Source organism: Macrobrachium nipponense, chromosome 2 (genome assembly GCF_015104395.2).
Source record: "Macrobrachium nipponense isolate FS-2020 chromosome 2, ASM1510439v2, whole genome shotgun sequence".
In the NCBI taxonomy this organism is placed as follows: Eukaryota; Metazoa; Arthropoda; class Malacostraca; order Decapoda; family Palaemonidae; genus Macrobrachium; species Macrobrachium nipponense.
The window spans coordinates 128120299-128144957 of NC_087201.1; the positions used below are offsets into that span (position 1 = coordinate 128120299).

The 24659-nt window shown below is 33.4% G+C and overlaps 1 protein-coding gene across 5 annotated transcripts in view; it reads left to right on the plus strand.

The window, feature by feature from the left end:
• Positions 1–24659, plus strand: part of LOC135220981 (uncharacterized) — a 452378-nt gene that overhangs the window by 84040 nt on the left and 343679 nt on the right. For 2 of the 5 annotated variants that reach the window (XR_010315842.1, XR_010315844.1), the window contains one exon: positions 5740–5880. The exons of the other annotated variants lie outside the window; for them this stretch is intronic. The gene's annotated coding sequence lies outside the window, so the exon portion shown is untranslated. The remainder of the gene's footprint in view (positions 1–5739; positions 5881–24659) is intronic. 5 annotated transcript variants of the gene reach the window in all.

Sequence of the window (24659 nt, forward strand, 5' to 3'; positions counted from 1 at the left end):
TATATATATATATATATATATATATATATATATATATATATATACATATATATATATATATATATATATATATATATATATATATATGTATATATATATATATATATATATATATATATATATATATATACATATATATATATTGCTGTACAAATCAAGGGGGAGCACTTTTAAATGTTGGCTTGGTGGTGTTGCAAATCTGTTTGTTTTCCTTTCTCCTAAAATATTTGTTCGTGTTAGAATTTGTGTGTTTTATGAAGACAAGTAATGTTTATCTGGCGCAAGGTATGACGCTAATACAGCGATGACATACTGTGTGCATAAATAGGCTCTACGTTTGCCCGTATGTGGTTTTGCATCTAGTATTTTCCTGAACAAAGTACCCTATCGATTTGTGACGCGCACACACACACCTCTATATATATTATATATATATATATATATATATATATATATATATATATATATATATATATATATAATAATACAATAGTCGTAAGCTGTACACAGATGTGAACTATATATATAGTATACAGTATTTATGTGTGTGAGTATATACTATATACAGCACCAATACAAACACACAAATATATATATTATATATATATATATATGTGTTTGTTTATTCGTGTTGTATGTAGTATATGCTCACACACATAAATACTGTACACTATATATATATAGTTCCACATCTGTATGCAGCTTGACAGTTATTCAATATATTATATATATATATATATATATATATATATATATATATATATATATATATATATATATATATATATATATATTGGTGTGTGTGTTGTGTGTGTGCGCGCGCGTCACAAATCGATAAGGTACTTTGTTCAGGAAAATACTAGATGCAAAACCACATAGGGGCAAACGTAGAGCCTATTTATGCACGCAATATGTCATCATTGTATTAGCGTCATAGCTTTCGCCAGATAAACATTACTTGTCTTCGTAAAACCATACAAATTCTAACACGAACAAATATTTTAGGAGAAAGAAAAACAAACAGATTTGCAACACCACCAAGCCAACATTTAAAAGTGCTCCCCCTTGATTTGTACAGCAATTATAAATAGCCCCCACCCTATGTTCATGGGATATTTCGTAATCTTTTATGTCAATATAAATTTCATTGTGATCCCGCACATTTTTTCTCTCTCTTTTTTGTTAACCGGTATTACGCTGTTTAAATGTGTTCTATTTTATGAATATTTCTTTTTCATAAGAATTTTACATACAAATGCAAGGCAAACCAATTTGTGCATTTTCAATTATTAGCCAGAAATACATTGGTTTGCATTTGTTTGGGAAACTCAGATTCTTTTTTCATCTATGTTAGGCGTGCAAATTCATTTGAAGATTTACTCCCCGACAAGGAAATTGTAAATTCGTTTTCCTGAAACGCGGTTGGTCATAGTATATTTACTGATATTGGTTGATTTATAATATCTCAACCAGTATTAAAAAGGTATTTGCTAGTTATTTGAGGATGGCCAAAGTAAAAGAAAATCGAAATATACTTTTGTGACAAATTTGAGAAAGTTCTGAAAATAAGAAATGTATTTTCGTTTCAGTGTACTTTCCCTTTGTAATATAGAAAAGATTTTTGTTGTTCTCTTCAGAATAAACAAGTATACTTATTTGCTTTTCTTGAATTAGACCATTTCGATAACATGAAAGAGTCCTTGAAATATCCATGCACTTGCTCTTATATTCAACCAATTATTCCCTCTATTCACGTGCGAAAGTTTATTGTTAGATATACAAAGAAAATATTCATATATAGGAAGCCCATTATACTTCTCTCCAACCAGGGATGTGTTCTATAGACATGAAAAGTTTGTCCATGAAAATCTCATCATAATATAGTTTACAATGTTTATAATTCCTGAAACAAATATGACGATAAATTTATTATTAGTCGTTACCTGTCTATTTTTACTTGACGCTTTCCTTTCTTAAAATGAAATGTATTTGACCAAAAAAAAAAAAAAGTAAATGAGATGGCCATTCTTTCATAACTTTGAAAATTTGTAAGTGGTAGAAATGTCCCGCTCTGTAAACATTTATGACAAGTGAGGTGGGGGTGTATGTTTAGAGCAATTTGTTTATTTTTACGAAGAATAAAAAGTCTTTCAACCTCTTCTCTGACTTGTAGCAAAGAATAAATTCTATTAAATCAATTCTCCTCAAACCGGTAACGCGTCATTGGCGCCTTTCACCTTTCTCACAGCTGGTTACTCCTTAACCCTAAAACCATGATGCCTTTCTCTTCCATATCTCTGCCGTTTCCGCTAACCCGCGATCTACCACCTCGTTCCCCTGGTCACTCCCCCCCCACCCCTCTCTCTCTCTCTCTCTCTCTCTCTCTCTCTCTCTCTCTCTCTCTGTCGCTTTTTTCCATCGGTGGAGGGTGCCCAGCAATATTTTCGCAACGGTAGTATTGAACAGCATCAAATGGGAGGCCGCTGTACCCCCGCCCCCCGAAAAGGCCCTGCCGGAGCCCCATGTAGCAGATGTTTGCCTCCATCATTGAGCCAGAGTTATTGCTTAGAATAATGCCCGATTGCACCGCCCCGTATTGTATGCGGTGAACAAAAGCGGTGATAAATGAATATATTATCCGCTATTTTTCTCTATGACCGTATGCACTGCTATTCATGGTCATTCTGAGAGTCTTTCTTACTTTAAATGACGGACTTAAAAGCCTCAGCGCAGGCAAAAGTGGTGATGGATGAATTAATTATACACCGCAGAGTCGTTAGTGAGTCGCGGTTATTCACGCCGCTCCTTCTTTATGTTAACTACGAAAGCAGAAGAGAACATTTCGGCTTTCATGTTTCAATTCGCCTCTCGTTTCCATTTTATTTCATTCGATAAATCTGCCACGTGGTGCAAAAATGCCTTTTCCGCTCACGAGTTTTAAAACCAGCTGATTTTAATTGCTTTGTGTATTTATAGACTCTTTCCTTAGAGCGCTTTACGTCAGTCCTGCCGTGATCGGAAAACGAGGTAAAAAAAGGTCCCCTCGGAAGGATACCTGAAAAAACGTTCTCTATCGTAAATCTTTCGCGTGATTTGGAGGTTGGGCAAAATACATGTGTTTGCTACCGTTTTTTTTTTTTTTTTTTTTTTTATTCATCAGTTTTCAGTCACTTTTTTTAATATTCTTTTTTCTAACGCAAAAGCAACAGATTTAGAAATAAAAGGAGGATATCTACAAAACTACATCTCTCTCAAATGCATAGTTTTTCCTCTAGTCCCCACATTGCAGCCAAGCAGATTAGATGATTACATATTTCTGAAAAGATGGATTAATCATAGTACCGAATTTTAAGTGATGATTATATTCACTTCCACTATACAACATCCTAATTATGGCCTTCTTTTCTGTAGATCAGATAGGAAAATGTTAGAATCAAAGGACATTAGGGATGAGGTTGCTAGCCCCGCACCCTCTTTCGTGACCACAGCATATTATGCTTCTATCTATTAGCAGTTAGGTGGACTGATCGTATTTAGCTGAACGTAATCCCTGCCACTTAGCAGACGTTTAACCTCTTCTCCATGTCACTTAAATTGATTTTCATTCTCGAGTGCCAAAATAGTAAAATTATTATTGTTTTCCGATATATAAATCAGGAGTTTGTGTGTGATAATGTTAATGAAATCTTATAATTTTTCTCATTGTATATTGGTAAACAATGGCTCTTTAATTATAACTTATCCTTGTAATATGTAACCGGGAATTCATATACCTGAGAAGGGACTTTGTGATTAATTTCTCTGATTGTTCTCGAGTCATATCATCACCTATACTACGCTGTTGCTTATAGCGTTTTTTGCCCGTTACATATTGTTCTGGAAAGTGGAGGGCAAGGTGCGTTGTAGAGGGTTGCTTAATCCTTCACATAATGCAGTATTGCTTACTTTTAAGTTCAGATTACTGCGCTGCGGACGAATTAAGCCATTTCTGTAATGGAATATGGATAACTTCGAAGTAAATATTGGTGGGATGTTCTCAGTGGTCTTGAGTTATTAGACTGCAATGCTCAGTCGTTTATTACGTGTTACTGAATAACCGATTCAAAATTGGCTTTTTGGATATTTTGGGTATTCCTAATTACATTTTTAAATGTGTTTATTTCTAAGCGTTTAAACGTTTATTCGTTTGAAAACAACTGTTAATTCATAGTTGTAATTTTATTCATATTTGTTGTATGAATGACAAAACCTTACCCTTACCCTTAATAGTAAGGAGGTTTCATTGTGTTTTATTGGTTAACATATTTATCATTATAAATATTCTGATTATGTTCTTAGGTCCTATAAGAGAAAAAGTGGCGCTTTATTTACCTTTTACAGTAAGGAGGTTTCATTGTGTTTTATTGGTTAACATATGTTTATCCCTTATAAATAATTCTGATATGATAGTTCTTAGGTCCTTAAGAGAAAAAAAGTGGCGCTTTATGTACCTTTATACAGTAAGTATCAATTAGTCATCTACATGATAATTTTATATTTCATTCACTTTTCAGAGAAATCTATTGTAGATAAGGAACTAAATTTGAACAGGGATATTATTAAGTAAAATATTTTTTATTTTTTCCAAAGACTTAGGAATTAGAGACCTACAGATTACACACACACATTATATATATATATATATATATATATATATATATATATATATATATATATATATATAACCTGCCTGTATCTTTATATATATATATATATATATATATATATATATATATTTACATATATATATTATATATATATTATATATATATATATATATTAATATAACATATATATTACACACATCAAAAACTTGTTCAAAAGTTACCCTACTTACATAACCTAAAGTTAATTCTTGCTTATACGTAGATCAGCACATAACCGTCCAGCCAATCCTATTTCTGTCACTCGAGAAACGTGTTATGCGTCACTTCCAATGAAATTCAGGTTACAACAGGAATCTCTTCACCGGACTTTTTATATAAACCAACTGAAAACAGTGCTATGCAATGGTACCAACATGGTCGAAGATCAGATTTAATGCAAATCGTTCTCATCAAACGCGAATGACAACGCACCATGCTTCCTTAGAGATATAATGAAGAATTTTTGTAATCAAGATTAATGCTTCAAACAATAAATTAGAAGGCATATAACGAGCCTTCCAAACTAGGCACATAGTTTCTGGAGAGCCGTTATGAGGCTTTACTATCGATCGGTGCTCTTGTTATTGTCGTGTAAAGCTACTAGTGAGTGCCCCGAATAGACAACGTGTTGACTATTATCGGCTGTGTTACTAATCATCGAGTGATAATATTCCCGCTGTATTGGGTTTAGTTTAGGAAGCTTAGATTGTATGGAAGGGAGCTGTGTGGCCGGTCCGTGTACGTCACGGATATTGTTAAAAAAAGCAAAAGGGAAACTCTTCAGTGTCTCGGTTGCTTCTATAGTTATAATGAAGCTATTTCAGAAGATGTTTGGTGTTCAGAAGCTGCTAACAGTGATAAATACGAGACTTCTGAGTGTTGTTCAAGAACAATGCAAGGCTATAATAGGTTAGGGTAAAGAGAGGAGCAGTTATATTAAAGGAATAGGGTTAAAGGTCAAAGTAAGGCTTGTAGTGTGAAAATATAGAAAAGAGATCTCATCGATATGACGATCATAGTTTGTGAAGTCATGGCCTCGACTACCTTCTTTCAGCTCGGCGTAGTACAAATGCAAATTGCAGCGTAGTCCTTTCAACATTGCTGTCCTCCATCCCACCTCGCCTTCCCAATCCCTTGGTGAGGATCTTTGCCTGTCTAAGGATTAATGCTAAACAAGACCATAACTCAAATTTTGGTGAGTAAAACTATTCTTTTCCATTATCCATTTTTCCATGCGTGCCAATCCATTTATGATTATTTTTATACATTAGTCACCATCGTCGCTAATAATTATTCACAAGTTTATTGGGATTATCATCAACTTTCTCAGTGTTTGTTTTGTTTATATTTGAAATTCTTCGAATATTCAGTTTTTTCATTAATCGCCACCATCCTAATCCTCAATCACTACTCACAGGCTTCTTAGGATTATTATTAACATACTCCACGTCACGTTCAATAGTGCTTATGGATGTTAATTAACTGTATGTAACAAATTCTTATTGTTGAAACATTTTGAAAAAAATTTTTGTGACAATACTACGTTTTTGGAAATTCTTGGAGTTTATCATTTTTGGGGTTGATTAAATTATATAAAATCATGATTATCTAAAAGTTTTGGGGGATTATTATTAACATACTCCTGGTTTATTGATGTTAGTAAACGGTGTTTGACAATGTTAATTGCTTGGAACTTCTCTGAATATTATTTATTAATTTATTAATTTTTTTGCGCTGATAACCATTATGTGCATCAGTAATAATTGATCACATACGCCATGTTTATTGATGTTTAATGATGGTGTGTGCCGATATAGTTTTAAAAACTTCTCTAGACTAAATTTGTTTTTTCACTACCACGCCATCATCATTAGTCATTACGCGCAGGTAATTTGTATAATTATAAGTGTACTTCAATTTATGGGTATTTTTTAAATATAAATATATCTCTAAAAATGTTGATTTTTAGGAATTTCTTGGAATTTAAAACATTTATTTATTGTCATAATTTTCTTCAGCATTAACCATTATTCACAGGTTTGTTAGAATAATTATTAACATACTCTATGGCTTGTGTATTAAAGCATGTTGATATTTATTAACTGTGTGACAATATTTTTTTTAATTTTTTTCGAATTTTTTTGCAAATAAAAAAATGGGTTCAGTGGGTTTTAGATCTTTTTTTACATTATTATTATTGTCATACATTATTTTAAATCAGCGTTTAGTAAGAAGACAAATAACTTCCTTAGGATTTCATAACATAAAGACATAGTTAAACAATATTTTTGTGTAATTTTTCGATTTTTTTTGGCAAATAAAAAAATAGATTTAGTGGGTTTGGATGTTTTTTTCATTATTATTATCATACATTATTGTAAAACAACGTTTAGTAACAAGACAAATAACTCCCTTTGGATTTCATACTATGAAGACATGATAAAACATTATTGTGAATAAATGGGAGAAGTTGATGAAAAAAAGGACATGATCTCACATTTTTGCAAATATCTCAAAACCTAATAAACTTTTTTCAATAATTGTTGGACAGGCATAATGTACATGGAAATAATTAATTTTATTATATGTAATTTCATAAATAATATTGTTATCGTACTTTGAATATCATTGAATTTCAATCATGGTTTACTGACTTAAATAAATGAAACTATCACCGACTTTTTTTTAAATCTTACATTGTTTGTTATGAGCAGGATGAATAAACTTCAATTTTCTAACATATTATCAAACCACATTAAGATCTTTGATTGATGAGTTAATGAGAGTCGTACTGAATATTAACTGTCCTTTATCAACTCAGTTACCGTCATTATTAGATGTATAACTTCATAACACTTCCAGGATGCATTCGATAATGATAACTGTGGCTTCTTTTGAGATTACAATATTTTAAAATCTATATATAAATTTTTTAAGTTCGTACTTGTTATTTCTACATTATTAGAGAATTTATTAGGTTTGAATCTATTTCAACTGTTCGTACAAGAATTGAGAACTATCATATTTCATAAAGATAACTTTACTAGTATTCAGCGTACCTTAAATAATTCCTGGCCTGCAAGGTGTAAAGTAAGGAAGACCAACAAACTCGCAGATACAGTTACTGTAACGTTCTTTGAAATATGACATAAGTGATTACAAAAAGGACAGACAGCCACCATATTATCGACTAAGCTACCTATGTAAATCATAAATTTGTCCCTCTAAGTAGGTTCGTTTTGGACCTTCAGAAAGATTCTTTTTTTTTTTTTTTTTTTGAATAGTTTTTTTCTTTTAGAATAAGCTTGGAAATCTATGAATTTTCTTGAATATCGTTCACGTGAATCGTGTGCTTTAATAAATTAGTTTTATAGTTCGTCATTAAACACTGGTCAGGGAAGTATGTTGTTGAGTCGAAAAAAATATTAGCATAGTAATACCTTTTGCATAATATAAAGGTATGAAACAATCTGCGCATCATTCAATACCTCATGAGTTTAGATCTTCATTCATCGGTAAGTCCTAGGATATCTTCAACATACTATTATCTATGGACAAGTATTTGGAAATTCGATCTTTGATGTGAAAGATAAAAGAGATTTATGAATTACTGTAATTGGGGCATTCAAATCTTTGCATCATTTATGCAAAACATAGAATTTATCTCATTAAATATGCAAAAATTCACATGCATATTAGGCTACACTGGAATGCAAATGAGATTATAGGTTGCCACTCAGTAATGTTTGATAACATTTTTGTCCAGCATTATTAAAATGTCAGCGATGCAAAGGATTTGTGAACAATTATCGGAAGGATATTCCTCTGTGCAGTTATTTATGCGAAACAAGCATTTTTCATCAGTTTACGCTTTGCATAATAGTAAATTGCAAATAAATACTAAAGAATATTAAGGGAGGGTCCTCTGAATCCCATGTTCATTTGTCCTAAGATAAGTATGACATAAACTTTTATTATTCATACAGATTCTTGTTTTATACTTCTAATTATGTTGTGAAGAAAGTATATCATCAAGATGTTAACATAAAACTATTCATATATATATATATATCTATATATCCATATATATATATATATATATATATATTGCCTGTGTGCCTCCCAATAAAAAGAATCTATTTTAATCCAATGTTTAGTGATAAAATATGCATCACCAATGATACTGAAATCTCTTTCACTTTAGGAACATGTGCAAATATAATAATAATAATAATAATAATAATAATAATAATAATAATAATAATAATAATAATATGTGGCGCCTTGGCAGAGTGTTTTAGGTCGTCAATGGACTGGTTAAGCAACATTGGGGCTGGTCAGTCGTTGGATGGGTGACCGCTCTCCTCGGCGTTGATTCCTTGGGAAAGGATCTTTACCATAATTTCCTCAGTCTACTCAGCTGTAAATGAGTACCTATCCCTGATGGAGTAGGGTCCAGCTAGGGGTTAAATAGCAAAACTCAGCAATGATGGAAAGAAATAAAGGAATAAACGACAACGACGTAAATGGAACCTCTGGTAACAGAGGAGCTTCGTCCGGCAGCCAGGTATTCAACCCAATTGAAGGGGAAGACGGTCAGGTACTTGGAGGTTGTCATCCAACAACTGACCACCACAACGACAGTAACTACCAGCCTGAGATTGGAGCTACAGAAGCAAACCAAAGGAAGAAATGGACAAGAGAAGAAAATAAGAAAATATGGAGATGCTACATCAGAAGCAGCCCGATGGAGAGAGGATATAGAAGAAGGTTGGTCAACATCTGGAATGAGAGGAATAACACCCCCCAAACAGAGCAGAGGCTGGCAGACCAAGTAAGGAACATAAAGAAAATGAACTGGCTCTCCCCAACAGAAAGAGAAGAACTGAAAAAGGAAATGTCACACGACAACGAATTACACGAAGACGAACTGAGAGACGATGCAACAGAAGACGACAGGGATGATGAGGTATCAAACAACGACACACGAAGAAACACCGACGAAGTAACAGAGAGGACGGAATGGGTAGAAAAGATTAGACAATGGATGGAGCCAGATACAGAGAGAACAAAGATCCCCTCCATGAAAGCCTACAACACCAAGAAATTAAGGGAGAAAACAAGTGAGGTCAATGAAATAATGGGCATAATACACACCACCAGTATCACAGAAACAAATAACTTGGCATATGCAGGAGCAAGATTAGTGGCAGAAGTGATGGGGATTCGAACACCAACACCAAAAGCACAACCAACCTAACAGAAACCAAAACAGCAACCTCCTTGGAAAAGGCGCCTGGAAAAGCAAATCATAGAGATGAGATCTGACTTGAGTAAACTAAAAGAGATGGCAGAAAAAAGGCTAAGAAGCAAGAAAACAAGGGAGGAACTCAACAAGAAATACAAAGTATAAGAGAGAAGACTAAACAACACAATAGAAGATGTAAAACAGAGGCTTAAGGCCAAAGCACGTAAGATCCAATGGTACATGAACAGGAATAAGGGATACCAACAGAACAAACTATTTGGAACCAACCAGAAAAGACTATACAGCCAACTAAGAGGGGAAGACAACTACCAAGAAATTCCTGAAGCCGAACCAAGAAAGAGACTCTGGAAAAACATATGGAACAATCTGGTATCACACAACAAACATGCAACATGGCTCCAGGAAGTCAAGGAAGAAGAAACAGGGAGAATAAAACAAAGATTCACAGAGATCACGACAGACACAGTCAGACACCAACTAAAGAAAATGCCAAACTGGAAAGCCCCAGGTCCTGATGAAGTCCATGGATACTGGCTCAAAAACTTCAAGGCCCTACACCCACGAATAGCAGAACAACTCCAGCATTGTATCTCAAATCACCATGCACCCAAATGGATGACCACAGGAAGAACATCCTTAGTACAAAAAGACAAGAGTAAGGGAAATATAGCCAGTAACTACAGGCCTATCACCTGCCTACCAATAATGTGGAAGTTACTAACAGGTATCATCAGTGAAAGGCTATACAATTACCTTGAGGAGACAAACACCATCCCCTACCAACAGAAAGGCTGCAGAAGGAAGTGTAGGGGCACAAAAGACCAGTTCGTGATAGACAAAATGGTAATGAAGAACAGTAGGAGAAGGAAAACCAACCTTAGCATGGCATGGATAGACTATAAGAAAGCCTTCGACATCATACCACACACATGGCTAATAGAATGCCTGAAAATATATGGGGCAGAAGAAACCACCATCAGCTTCCTCAAAAATACAATGCGCAACTGGAATACAATACTTACAAGCTCTGGAATAAGACTAGCAGAGGTTAATATCAGGAGAGGGATCTTCCAGGGCGACTCACTGTCCCCACTACTCTTCGTAGTAGCCATGATTCCCATGACAAAAGTATTACAGAAGATGGATGCCGGGTACCAACTCAAGAAAAGAGGCAATAGAATCAACCATCTGATGTTCATGGACGACATCAAGCTGTATGGTAAGAGCATCAAGGAAATAGATACCCTAATCCAGACGGTAAGTATTGTATCTGGGGACATCAGGATGGAGTTTGGAATAGAAAAATGCGCCTTAGTCAACATACAAAAAGGCAAAGTAACGAGAACTGAAGGGATAAAGCTACCAGATGGGAGCAACATCAAACACAGATGAGACTGGATACAAATACCTGGGAATAATGGAAGGAGGGGGATAAAAACATCAAGAGATGAAGGACACGATCAGGAAAGAATATATGCAGAGACTCAAGGTGATACTCAAGTCAAAACTCAACGCCGGAAATATGATAAAAGCCATAAACACATGGGCAGTGCCAGTAATCAGATACAGCGCAGGAATAGTGGAATGGACGAAGGCAGAATTCCACAGCATAGATCAGAAAACCAGGAAACATATGACAATACACAAAGCACTACACCCAAGAGCAAATACAGTTCACGAAAGGAAGGAGGGAGAGGACTACTAAGTATAGAGGACTGCGTCAACATCGAGAACAGAGCACTGGGGCAATATCTGAAAACCAGTGAAGACGAGTGGCTAAAGAGCATGGGCAGGGAAAAAGGACTAATAAAAGTAGACGAAGACCCACAAATATACAGAGACAGGAGAATGACAGACAGAACAGAGGACTGGCACAACAAACCAATTCACGGACAATACATGAGACAGACTAAAGAACTAGCCAGCGATGACACATGGCAATGGCTACAGAGGGGAGATCTAAAGAAGGAAACTGAAGGAATGATAACAGCGGCACAAGATCAGGCCCTAAGAACCAGATATGTTCAAAGAATGATAGACGGAAATAACATCCCTCCCATATGTAGGAAGTGCAATACGAAAAATGAAACCATAAACCACATAGTAAGCGAATGCCCGGCACTTGCACAGAACCAGTACAAAAAGAGGCATGATTCAGTGGCAAAAGCCCTCCACTGGAGCCTGTGCAAGAAACATCAGCTATCTTGCAGTAATAAGTGGTATGAGCAGCAACCTGAGGGAGTGATAGAAAACGATCAGGCAAAGATCCTCTGGGACTATGGTATCAGAACAGACAGGGTGATACGTGCAAATAGACCAGACGTGACGTTGATTGACAAAGTCAAGAAGAAAGTATCACTCATTGATGTCGCAATACCATGGGACACTAGAGTTGAAGAGAAAGAGAGGGAAAAAATGGATAAGTATCAAGATCTGAAAATAGAAATAAGAAGGATATGGGATATGCCAGTGGAAATCGTACTCATAATCATAGGAGCACTAGGCACGATCCCAAGATCCCTGAAAAGGAATCTAGAAAAACTAGAGGCTGAAGTAGCTCCAGGACTCAGGCAGAAGAGTGTGATCCTAGGAACGGCGCACATAGTAAGAAAAGTGATGGACTCCTAAGGAGGCAGGATGCAACCCGGAACCCCACACTATAAATACCACCCAGTCGAATTGGAGGACTGATAGAGCAAAAAAAAAAAAAAATAATAATAATTATAATATTTAGGGATGCGACTCTTTCATAAACATGTGTTATTAAGAATTATGTTTGCATTAGTGGAGCTTAATTTCGAATAAACTTTTGTTTTTATAGTGATTCCTTTTTCAGTAAGGAAAAGATTACGTCATAATTGTTCTGTATTCATTTCATGAAAAGGAAGTTGTGCTAGTATACGTTGATATGTAATAACGTGTGCGAACTGGGAATGTGAATTATCTCCGTTAACGTTAAGAGCTTTTAGAAATTATTCAACCACCTTGTGTAAGACACTTGATGGGAGACCTAACCGAGCGCACAAACGCACGAGGGACCCCCAAGATTCCAGGGTACATCCTAACAATTATTTCGTAGTGCAACTGTGAGGTTTTCCTCCTGTTACACCTTTCATTTCCTACCGACTCTCTAATTCCTTTCCAGTGCTGAATGACCTCTAGGTCCCAGCGCGTGGCCTTTGGCCATAACTCTATATTCCATTCCATTCCATTCCAGGGTACAACTGCATAAGGTCAAGCTCTTTCACATTATGTGCTTTATTCCCATGATGTTGGGAAAACCAAGGTTTACTCACACGCCATAATTTATTTACCCATAATTTAAAACTTGCTTACTCCATTTTTAAATAATTTGCTTTTCACTAATACGTAAAATTAAGGGAAGTATCAAGTAAACTTGCAAAAATGAGTAAAGTAAAGAACTCCCGATAATTAAATGCTTTCAAATAACTTCAAATATCAGTTAGGACATTAATAAAGCTCTGCAGAATTAGGAAAAATGAACTTCCTTGAAGATAAATCCCTTTTATTTTACTTTCCTAAGACTAATGATGAAAAATGCACCATGAATCATACTCAGCAAAATCATACTTAGCATAATCGTTTTTCCTCGAGAAATGTGAAAAAATGAGAAGAAAGAGTAGTGACAAGGGAGGGATCATGTTACGGCGTTTGTAATTACAGAGTGTTGTCATGTGGGACTTTCAGGATATTTTTTCGGAAAATAATTATGGCGATGTCATTCCACGTTATTTCATTAAATATTGTGTTGGCGTAATGTCCATAATGAAAATAGATGAAAAAGAAATAGAATGAGTTTAAATACTCAAGACTTTTCTTTAATTGGCATTTTTATCAGCACTCATATGAAATAGTGATTTGCAATGGCATCTGCAAAGATGGGCAAAAGCTTTCGATTAAATTATCCTTAGTGAAAGCTAATACGTAAAATTGATTGAGCGCTGAAACGTATTTTTTTTTCATTTAGCTGATTTTTAGATTAATGTCCATTAATTATGTGAATAAGTGACTGACAATGACACATATGCAGTATATACGTATGTATGTATTATATATATATATATTATATATATATATATATAATATATATAGTATATATATATATATGTATATTATATATATATATATATATATATTATAATATATAATAAATAATATATATTTATATATATATTATATATCTATATATACATAAATATATATATAATATAATATATATTCCTATATATCTCTATATTATATATATATTACATAGATATATATATATATACTATTTATCATATATATAAATATGAATATACATATTTTATATATAATCTATATTATATATATATATATATTAATATATATATTATTATTTATACCATATATCATATAAATAATATACATATATATTCATCTATATATATATATATATCTATAAATATTTATATATATATATACTATCCATATATATATATTATATATCTCTATGATATATATATATATATAGTTTATATATATATATATATATATATATATATATCTATATATATCTATATATATATATATCTATATATTATATATATATATATATAGATATATCTCATAATATATATATATCTAATATATTCTTATATCTAAGAAATAAGCAATAACACACACAGACACACGCACACGCACACGCACGCACAAGTACAAATAAAAGAACCAAAGCTGTCACATTCATGCATTGATTATTGAATCTCTCAAATTATTGTATTTAGGCACGCTTATTTAGTTTCACTCATTATGCACAAGTAGGACGCAAAAAAATAACCTGCATAGGATTATCATCATAAGGCCATTTACTAATACGAAGGGTGCAGTCCAGTTTGATATGTATACATGAATGAACTATGTAATTAATATCCATAATTATTGAATTATCTCTTTTTGATCAACCTAGATAGTCACGGGAGATTGGATTATACTGTGTTAGCAAGTCATTAAATCTTTTTGTACCCATTGATTAATCCAATTTGGTATCTCAAATGTTTTTCCAGATATATTGCATTCAGAACAAAAATTATATATATATATATTATATATATATATATATATATATATATATATATATAGTATATATGAATAGTGTATATATATATATATATATATATATATATATATATATATATATATATATTATATATATATATATATATATATATATATATATATATATATATATATATATATATTTTCTTTACTTCATTGTTCAGGTTACTAATGGACACATAATGGGTTCTTCCATACGAAAACCACACCCTGAATCCAAGAGGATTAATACAGAAGTATTAATCGATAAACTACTGCGACTGAAAGAAGAACGCAAAATCGAACTTAAACAAGAGTGCATCGCTGAATTACTGGGGAGGTAAGGCCGATAGAACACGTGGTAAACTACTTTAGTCGCATAGTCAGTCCACAGTTAAAAAAAGCAGCAAAAGAACTGAGAGAAAACGAAACCATAATAATACGCAAAGGAGATAAAACCGCAGTGTACGTCATAATGAATAGAGATGAATACACACCAAAATGGATAATATACTAAGTGATAATAATAAGTTTCAGCCCACTTAAAAAAGACCCAACAAATGACCTCATAAAGAAATGATGAGACTAACAGAAAAAGCGAACAAAGAGCAGAGAACAGTAAGCTTTCCAAAAATCATCGGAGACTTTGCGCCCGGATACTGCTATACGGCACAGTCAAGATTCACAAACAGGGAAACCCGCTACGGCCCATTATATCCCAAATGACATCTCCTATGTATAAAGTGGCTAAGAAATTGAATGAAATTATAACGCCGTACATTCCCTCAACGTTCTCGCTAAAATCATCGACGGAATTCATCGACCTACTGCAAGACACCGCACCCGACGAAGACATAGCATCCCTGGGACGTTGAAAGTTTATTTACTAACGTACCAGTGGATGAAACAATACAAATCATCATGGACAAGATATACCGCTCTGAGAAACCACCATTACCGATCCCCGAAAAAAAAAAAAAAAAAAAAAAAATCTTAAAAGAGATGCTGGAAGCATGTACAAAGGAAGCCCCATTCCTCTCACATAGGGGCGAAATATATCGACAAAAGGACGGCGTGGCAATGGGTTCCCCCCTCGGGGTTCTTTTCGCAAACGCATACATGGCACACACAGAAGAGGTCACATTTGAAAAGAACACCCAAAACCCAGAATCTATGGGAGATATATTGATGATATCTTTATCACAACAAAGGGCGACAATGACATAGAAGAATTAGTAAATAAACTCCAAGCAAATTCTACATTAAATTTTACGGTAGAAAGAAGTGATGAGAAGATGCTCCCTTTCTTGGACGTACTTGTGACCCAAAAGAACAACAAATACAATACCACCGTATACACTAAAAAGACAGACGCTGGAAGATGTTTAAATGCTAGAGGAGAATGCCCTGATGCATATAAACGATCTGTGGTAAATGCATACATAAAAACGCGCCATAACACACTGTTCCACGTGGAAAGCGACTAACGAAGAGATCAACAGAGTTCAACAGCTGCTCACAAATAACGGATATCCAGATGACATGATCCAGCAAGTTGTCAAAAAGAGATTAGAGGCTTTCCATAATCCGACCCCGAGGAACAACACACAAGACAAAGACAAAGAAATAGTGATATACCATCAGATACCATACAACAAACACCACGAAGATGAAAGGAAAGCCATCCTTGGTATACTGCGAAGAGGAACCACCCCCCTAGCGCCATATACAAAATAACAGCAAGGATTTACTGCAAACCAAACCTTACGGCCTCTTTGGTAATGAAAAATAGTACGGCCCCATCGACGGAGAAAGAGGTTAAATCTGATATAGTATACAAGTTTGTCTGTGCTGACGAGCAATGTCAGTCCCCCAAAAATGCTATATCGGACACACAAACACCACACTCAAACGTCGCATGCAGGCCCACAGAAACCAAGGAGCCATTCATCAGCACTTTTGTGGGAATACCACAATAAAAAACCATCATTACAAGAACTTCTCACAAACACCAAAATAATACACAAGGAAGGCAACTACAATCGTTTATTGATATCAGAAGCAGTCAGCATCGCAATGCTACGTCCCAGTCCTTAACATCCAACGTGAGGCAGACCGATCCTTGCCCTCGTGTAGGAGGCAGTCCTTCAACCGCGTGGGACAAAGCCCCCACACGCGGACAGGAGCGCACACTGACTTTCAGTGAATTAGACATATATGTAATTAATATATATTTATGTATAATGTGCATATAATAACTTACTTTCAACTTTTTTATTTAATTTCTGTTGTTAACATATTTATTTATTTGTCTTATTTTATGTTTCACTATAGTCTTTTGTAAATACTTAAAACTAGGTATCTGGCAATTGTACTACCTTTCCGTCCTCATGACGTCACAAAACGCATGTAGGCTCATATTTGTATCAGTACGCTTGAAAACGTCAATACGTATAGGTTGACGAAACAGCTGTCGCGTGTAAAAATACTGGAGTAAATGGAAGACCCCATTATGTGTCCATTAGTAACCTGAACAATGAAGTAAAGAAAATAATTAGAAAATATGAACAGTCAACTTTCAAAAAAAGCTGGTTAACAGTGAGAAAGCCATTCTATTCAATGAATGTTGTATCCGTGAAAAATTGTTGCCCCTAGAAGTATTATATCAATATATAATAGTATATATGTTAAGTGTTATATAATTAATATAATATATATATATAGATATATAATATATTATATATATATAGTATATATGTATAAGTGTATATATATATTATAATAATATATATATATATATATATATAGATAGATATATATGTATAAGTGTATATATATATATATATTATAATATACATATATTAATTATATATATTATATATATAATTATTATTATAATATAATATATATTTGTATATGTATATATATATTATACATATATGTATCATAAAATAATAATAATATATATATATATTATATATATAATATATATATATATTATATGTAAGTATTATATATATATATATAGTATATATATATAAGTAGTACTTCTAATATATTAATATATATATGACATTATAGTATAATATAGTATATAGTATATATAATGTATATAGACATAAGCACTAACCACACAGACACACGCACACGCACGCACAAGCACAAATAAAAAGAACCAAAGCTGTCACATTCATGCATTGATTATTGAATCTCTCAAAATTATGTATTTAGGCACGCTTATTTAGTTTCACTCATTATGCACAAGTAGGACGCAAAAAAATAACCTGCATAGGATTATCATCATAAGGCCAGTTTACTAATACGAAGGGTGCAGTCCAGTTTGATATGTATACATGAATGAACTATGTAATTAATATCCATAATTATTGAATTATCTCTTTTGATCAAACTAGATAGTCACGGGAGATTGGATTATACTGTGTTAGCAAGTCATTAAATCTTTTGTCCCATTTGATTAATCCAATTTGGTATCTCAAATGTTTTTCCAGATATATTGCATTCAGAACAAAAATTATATCTATTTATATCTATATATGTATATATATATATATATATATATATATATATATATATATATATATATATATAGATAGTCATATATATATATATATAGTGTATATATATATCTAGTTATATATGTGTAGTGTATATATATATATATATAATATATATATATATATATATATATATATATGTATATATATATATATATATATATATATATATATATATATATATATATATATATATATATATATTATATATATGGGATTAATGAACACTTGTGGAGTGTACAAAACTAAATTTCTGGCTCGGCGGGATGAAACCTCACGTTCTCCAGTGACAAGCCTGGGCGCTGCCAATTGACCTACAAAGGTGATATAAAAAGTTGAAACCTAACCACTTCTGTACCTGGGTTTTTTCCTGGGTAGGCTGCCGCCTAACATAACTGCAAATTTTGCCCAATATATTGACTGAAGAGGTAAGTCGAATGAAATTCTACCGATTGACTCACTGGATGTTCGTGAAGGAAAATTCTCAGGTACAGAGGCACTATGATCCAATTTTTATATGACGTTTGACGGCGTGTCATTTCTGTGAATGGGGTTCGATCTTGATGTGTGAGTAATATATATATATATATTATTATATATGTATATATATATATATAGTATATATTATATATTATATTATATATTATAGTATATAATATATATATATATATATATATATATATATATATGTAATGTATGTATAACTGAATCACGAAAGTTAGGAACGTAATAAATCCATAAATAAAGATAAATGCCACAAAGGAAATAAACTCCGTCATTTATTTTCCTTCGTGGCATATATCTTTATCTATATGGTATATATATATATATATATTATATATATATATATATATATATATATATATATCACTTTAAAGCACCGTGCTGGAAATCTGATGGCATTGTGAGAATGAGAGCACATGCCAGCTTTAGCAAAAGTGATCTGATTTAGCCAGAATTATACCCTTTTCAGTTGACTAGTGCTGTAGATTACGTTCATTCCAACGCAGTTCTCCTCCCTGATTGTGGAGGTTTCTACGTTTGATCTTTATTTCTAATTCAGGGGTTTGTATTGACAAGTGAATCCAAAATTTATGATAAAACTGAGAGGTCAGGTGGATATCATAGTAATTACGAAGTCATATATACATGTTAAACTTGCCCAGTAGTTTTTTTTATATAAACACACACAAACACACACTGTTTCACTTTCCTTCATGGCATTTGCCTATGTAATTTATATATTCATCAAGTTGCCTCATCTTTTCCTGAATCAGTTTTACATACATACATACATATTATATCTATATCATATATATATGTATAGTATAATTTATATATATATTATATATATATATTAAATATAATATCTATAAATATATTTATATCTATATCGTATTATATTATATTGTATATATATAGTATTATATTATTATATATATAATTATACATACGTATGCATCAACTACAAAACTTCTCTCTGGGACTCTCACAATAGCTGGTTACGCTTTCCACTACACCCTAAATCTGGTGGGAAATAAATTAAGAAGCTTTCTGTTTTGTGGATTTCTGAGAGCTACTCTAACTGGCATCCTGCCACGAAGGGAGAGCTTTATTGTTTTCAAACTCGGATTTAAGACTTTTAGCAAAAAGAATATCCAAAGAGTGCGAAGAAATCGTGAAGTTCAGAGTTTATATGTGTATGTGTGTTTATTATTAAAATGTCTGGCATTCTCATGACTGGAAAATATCTATAGATGATGTAGTGTTGTTCTAAATAAAGCCATAGTAGCTATAAACCTCTAGGATCCTTCATGAACATCATTGTCTAGATTATATATATATTATATATATATATATATAGAGAGAGAAGATTATATATTAAGATATATATAGATATAATATATTAGAGGATATAGAGAGATACGTAAGTGATAGAGAGATAGAGGAGAAATAGTAGATAGAGAGATAGATAGAGAGATATATATATTATATATATATATATCATATATAGATATAGTATAGATATAGGATATTATATATATATATATATACTATATATATATATATATATATATATATATATATTTATATATATATATATGTATATATTATTTATGTATAAATATATGATATGTTACAAACTATAGCTGGTTAATCTTCCTTGCCACTTCCTGCATCGTGCCTAGTTAATTGGGTATTTTGAAACTTCTGAGCCTTTGTTTTGGTCTGATTTTGGTTTCATCATCTTTTGCGTTATTCTCGACTAAACTGAATTGAGGAATGTTGCTTTTATCAAAAATGTGCATACGCTTCGTGGAAATATCCCTTATATCTTACTTTTTTTCCTTTACCACTGAACTGGAGTGAAGAAGAGTGATAAAGGGCTTTCTGTCTTTTGGATTACTAGTATATTCTTCACGTACAAAATTATTTTGAATCGTCTTTAGAAATGTAGGATGCAGACGGAAAAAAAATAAACAAATAAAATAAAAAGAAAGATGGTAAGAGATGATGTTTTCGAGAGAGAGAGAAAAAGAAGGAGAGGAAGACATTACTCCACACATTCCGTTCCCTTAAAATCCAGAGGAGCATTTCCAAATCACTTTGAATCTGAGGCTGAAAGAGGTCGACTTTAGTTTCCCTTGATGCGAGCTTGACTGAGGCCTTCCAGGTCTTACATATACCAACAGCGATGTCGCTTTATATATTCAAGTGAAGACCGATGCACTTCGGGTTGTCTGGGATGAATTTGAGCCTTTAATTGGACAAGCCAAAGCTTTAAAAAGATTTAAAATCGAATTCAGAGAGTCTCTGAATCTCTTTTTAGTTCCGAACTCACACATGAAATTCAGGAGTTCAACTTATTTTTCTCTCAGTCTCTTTTTTTTCTCTCCCTATCCCATCGCCAGAAAATGAAATATTTATGGTAAAATGACAGTGACACTTAGTGGGACTTTAACCTTCTGGCCATTTTCTATAAACGCAGCCATGATTGATAAAGTGATGATGATAAGCAGCCTTTCCTCTTCCATGAACTATGTCGAAGGAAGATTGATAAGAAGTGGTAAGATGGCGACCCCTCCAAGACCTCTTCTTCCAAAAGTATGCCAGAGATTCGCCATCGAGCCACTAGAGGTCATAATCTAAAATTTATGTTCCCTCGGATGCTCGAGTGAAAATTTTCTTGCCGTAAGTCTCGGCACCGTAAGTTTAGCCAATATCAATTTCCAATGAACCAGTTTAGGCAACATTTTTCATCATGAGCCTGAAACGTAGAAGGAAGGTGTAGGGGAGGAGAGGGGAGCGGGAGGGAAGGGGGCGGGGGGGCTAGGCGAGAGAGGCGAGGGGGAAAAGCGTGAGATGAAGCGTCACTCGCAAAGGGAATTCCACTAGAAGGGATTAGATATATATGAAGGCGCAGTGTTTCATAAGACTTATGAAAATGCTCGCTAAGATGATAAAGTTCGGAGATTATAAAACCATTATTGGAGAGGGTTTCAAAAATATTAAGCGCCAGTTATTTTTCTCATTGCCATATTTATAGGACTTTTCTTGAAAAGTTCTGTGAGTATTAAAATATAAAGAGCACCGTCTTGGAAATCCACTTACGTTAATGCAGGATGTTTTGGCACATAAATTCGTCTTTTACACTACCAGCAGCCTAAGTCTTTTAACATTTGACAGAGTGGTCCCAGAGGGTGCTCCTCATCACGTTGTCGGCAAATAATTTTGGGATGATATTGCCGCCTCCATGACGACTCAGTGCTAAATTTTATGAGTGGTGGGCCACGTGGTCGTCAGGGAAGACAAAGAATTAGGCTGCAGAACGAGAGGATTAATACTAGTGAAAGCGTGGTAGAGGAATCATGATAATAAGAGCAATGAAGGAATAGGGTGGTAGTTTATTTTAGTTTTTAAGTGCTGCTCTCACGGCTAAGGTCGAGGCTGGGCGTTTGGTTTCTAACTATAAATAATCATCATTGACTACTCTGTTATCAATTAAGATATGAGTTAATTTGGCTCTGTTGCTTTTATTCTTGTCAAATTCAGGTTCTGCACTTTGAATCCATATCAACCTACCTCCACCATGTTAAGTGGTTAAGTTTGTAGCACTGGGCTGATTATTAACATTTATTACTTGCATGAGCGATATTTTCTAATTCACGAATCATAAGACAAATGATTTTTTAATATCCGATTCACTTCACTGACAGGAAATTATAATGTACGTTTTTTTCTTTTTCTATTTATATTTATATCTCTCTTTTAATTCATGTTCACCATTATGACCATTCACTTTTAATCAACATCCAATGTTGTACCCAATTTTAATTACAGCTAATTTCTTTGAATTGCTCCATTACGAAGGCATGAAAACTATAAAAGTGTATATCCAGGTGCCACGTCAGTGCTATTTAAGTTAAGTAGTTACTCCAGTAAATGGACTAATTATTAAAGTTGGTGCGTGAAAATGCTATTTTCCTTCATGGTAATGCCTACTTTTGTTAACTGCGCAACAACTGAGCATGTAGTAGATTTCTCAAGTAAATTAAATCTAAACAAAGGGAATATTCTGTTTGCTATATGGCTGAAGAACCGAAAGGCACTGCCACATGCGACGTATCTCATCCCATATGTTCAATGTAGACTAATGGCTGAAGGTCCTTCAAGAGTACTAATCCTGACCTCCACAGCCACTGCCGCTAGCACTGCTTCTCCGATTGGTTTCTTATGATAGGCAAACTGATTTGTCTAGGTCTTCTTTTCAGATTTCCAAAAGTTACTGAGAGTGACTGGATTAATTTCAGTAGTTGAAAAACAAAATTGTTTTAATGTGGTTTCTAAACCACTTGAGGAGGCGCAATATATTCATCGTTAAAACCTTGTATGATACTAAAAAAGAAATGAATAAGCGAAAGAAACTGATTTTTCTCTTACTTATAGACAGACATTAAAGGCTTATCTTTTCCATGTATCTGTTCCGTCATATATATATATATATATATATATATATATATATATATATATATATATATATATATATATATATATATATATACCTGTTACTTGTACTGACTTGTCAACAATGAAGCACTAGTTACTGATAAAAGTACTTGGTAATTAACACAAACACACACACACATATATATATATATATTATATATATATATATATATATATATATATATATATATAATCAGTATTGACCATGATAAATATGATAAAATTTACAAATTAACTTTTATCCTTTATTACTTGCCTAGCAGGATATTCTTGCGGAAGTTATTTTAAAAATGTCCTGTTTAGACCCGTATTGTAGACATTTCCAAGGTATGCACACACTCACCAAAAGAAAAGAAAAAAAAAAAACTTTTACGTCATCATAGTTCCAGTGTGCATTTAGAATGGGGCATTCATTATGAGGGTATTTACTTTGTGATTTTGCATTGCCAAGAGCGAACTCTTCAACTTATTTCTATTTTTTAAGGAATTCGTGAAAGACTACCCCAGTCTCTAAGTCCTCCTGAATGTGCAGCCCAAAAGGACTAACTTCTGTTAGCTCACTGCAACCTGTTGATAAATGTAAACACAGAACCACTTTCCATCTTATTTGACATGTTGAAGTCTCGTCTCTCATGCTAATGCTTTCAACATTGCTGAGGGGGTGCTTACGATATGTGTGCGTGTCTCCCTCTTTTCCTTAAATTTCAATACGCCTCTCTCTCTCTCTCTCTCTCTCTCTCTCTCTCTCTCTCTCTCTCTCTCAAGCTTGTAAGAAATTTCATTTAGGGAAGAAATGAACTTGGTCCCTTTTTCGCTCAGATCGTCAAAGACAATGAATCACCCGCCGCCGGATCTGGAAATTCATTTCCACTTTTAAGAGAAAGCAGAGTCTTTTCGATGTCGGGAGTCGGGCCGGAATATAGCCTTTCGCTGGGAAAGAAACATCGGATAAATGTAAATCTGTAACGTTGCCATAAATTAAAGCTACTGTATCAGTCTCCCCGGTCCCATTCAATCCACAATCCAGCTTCTTTTTCTATGGTAGAA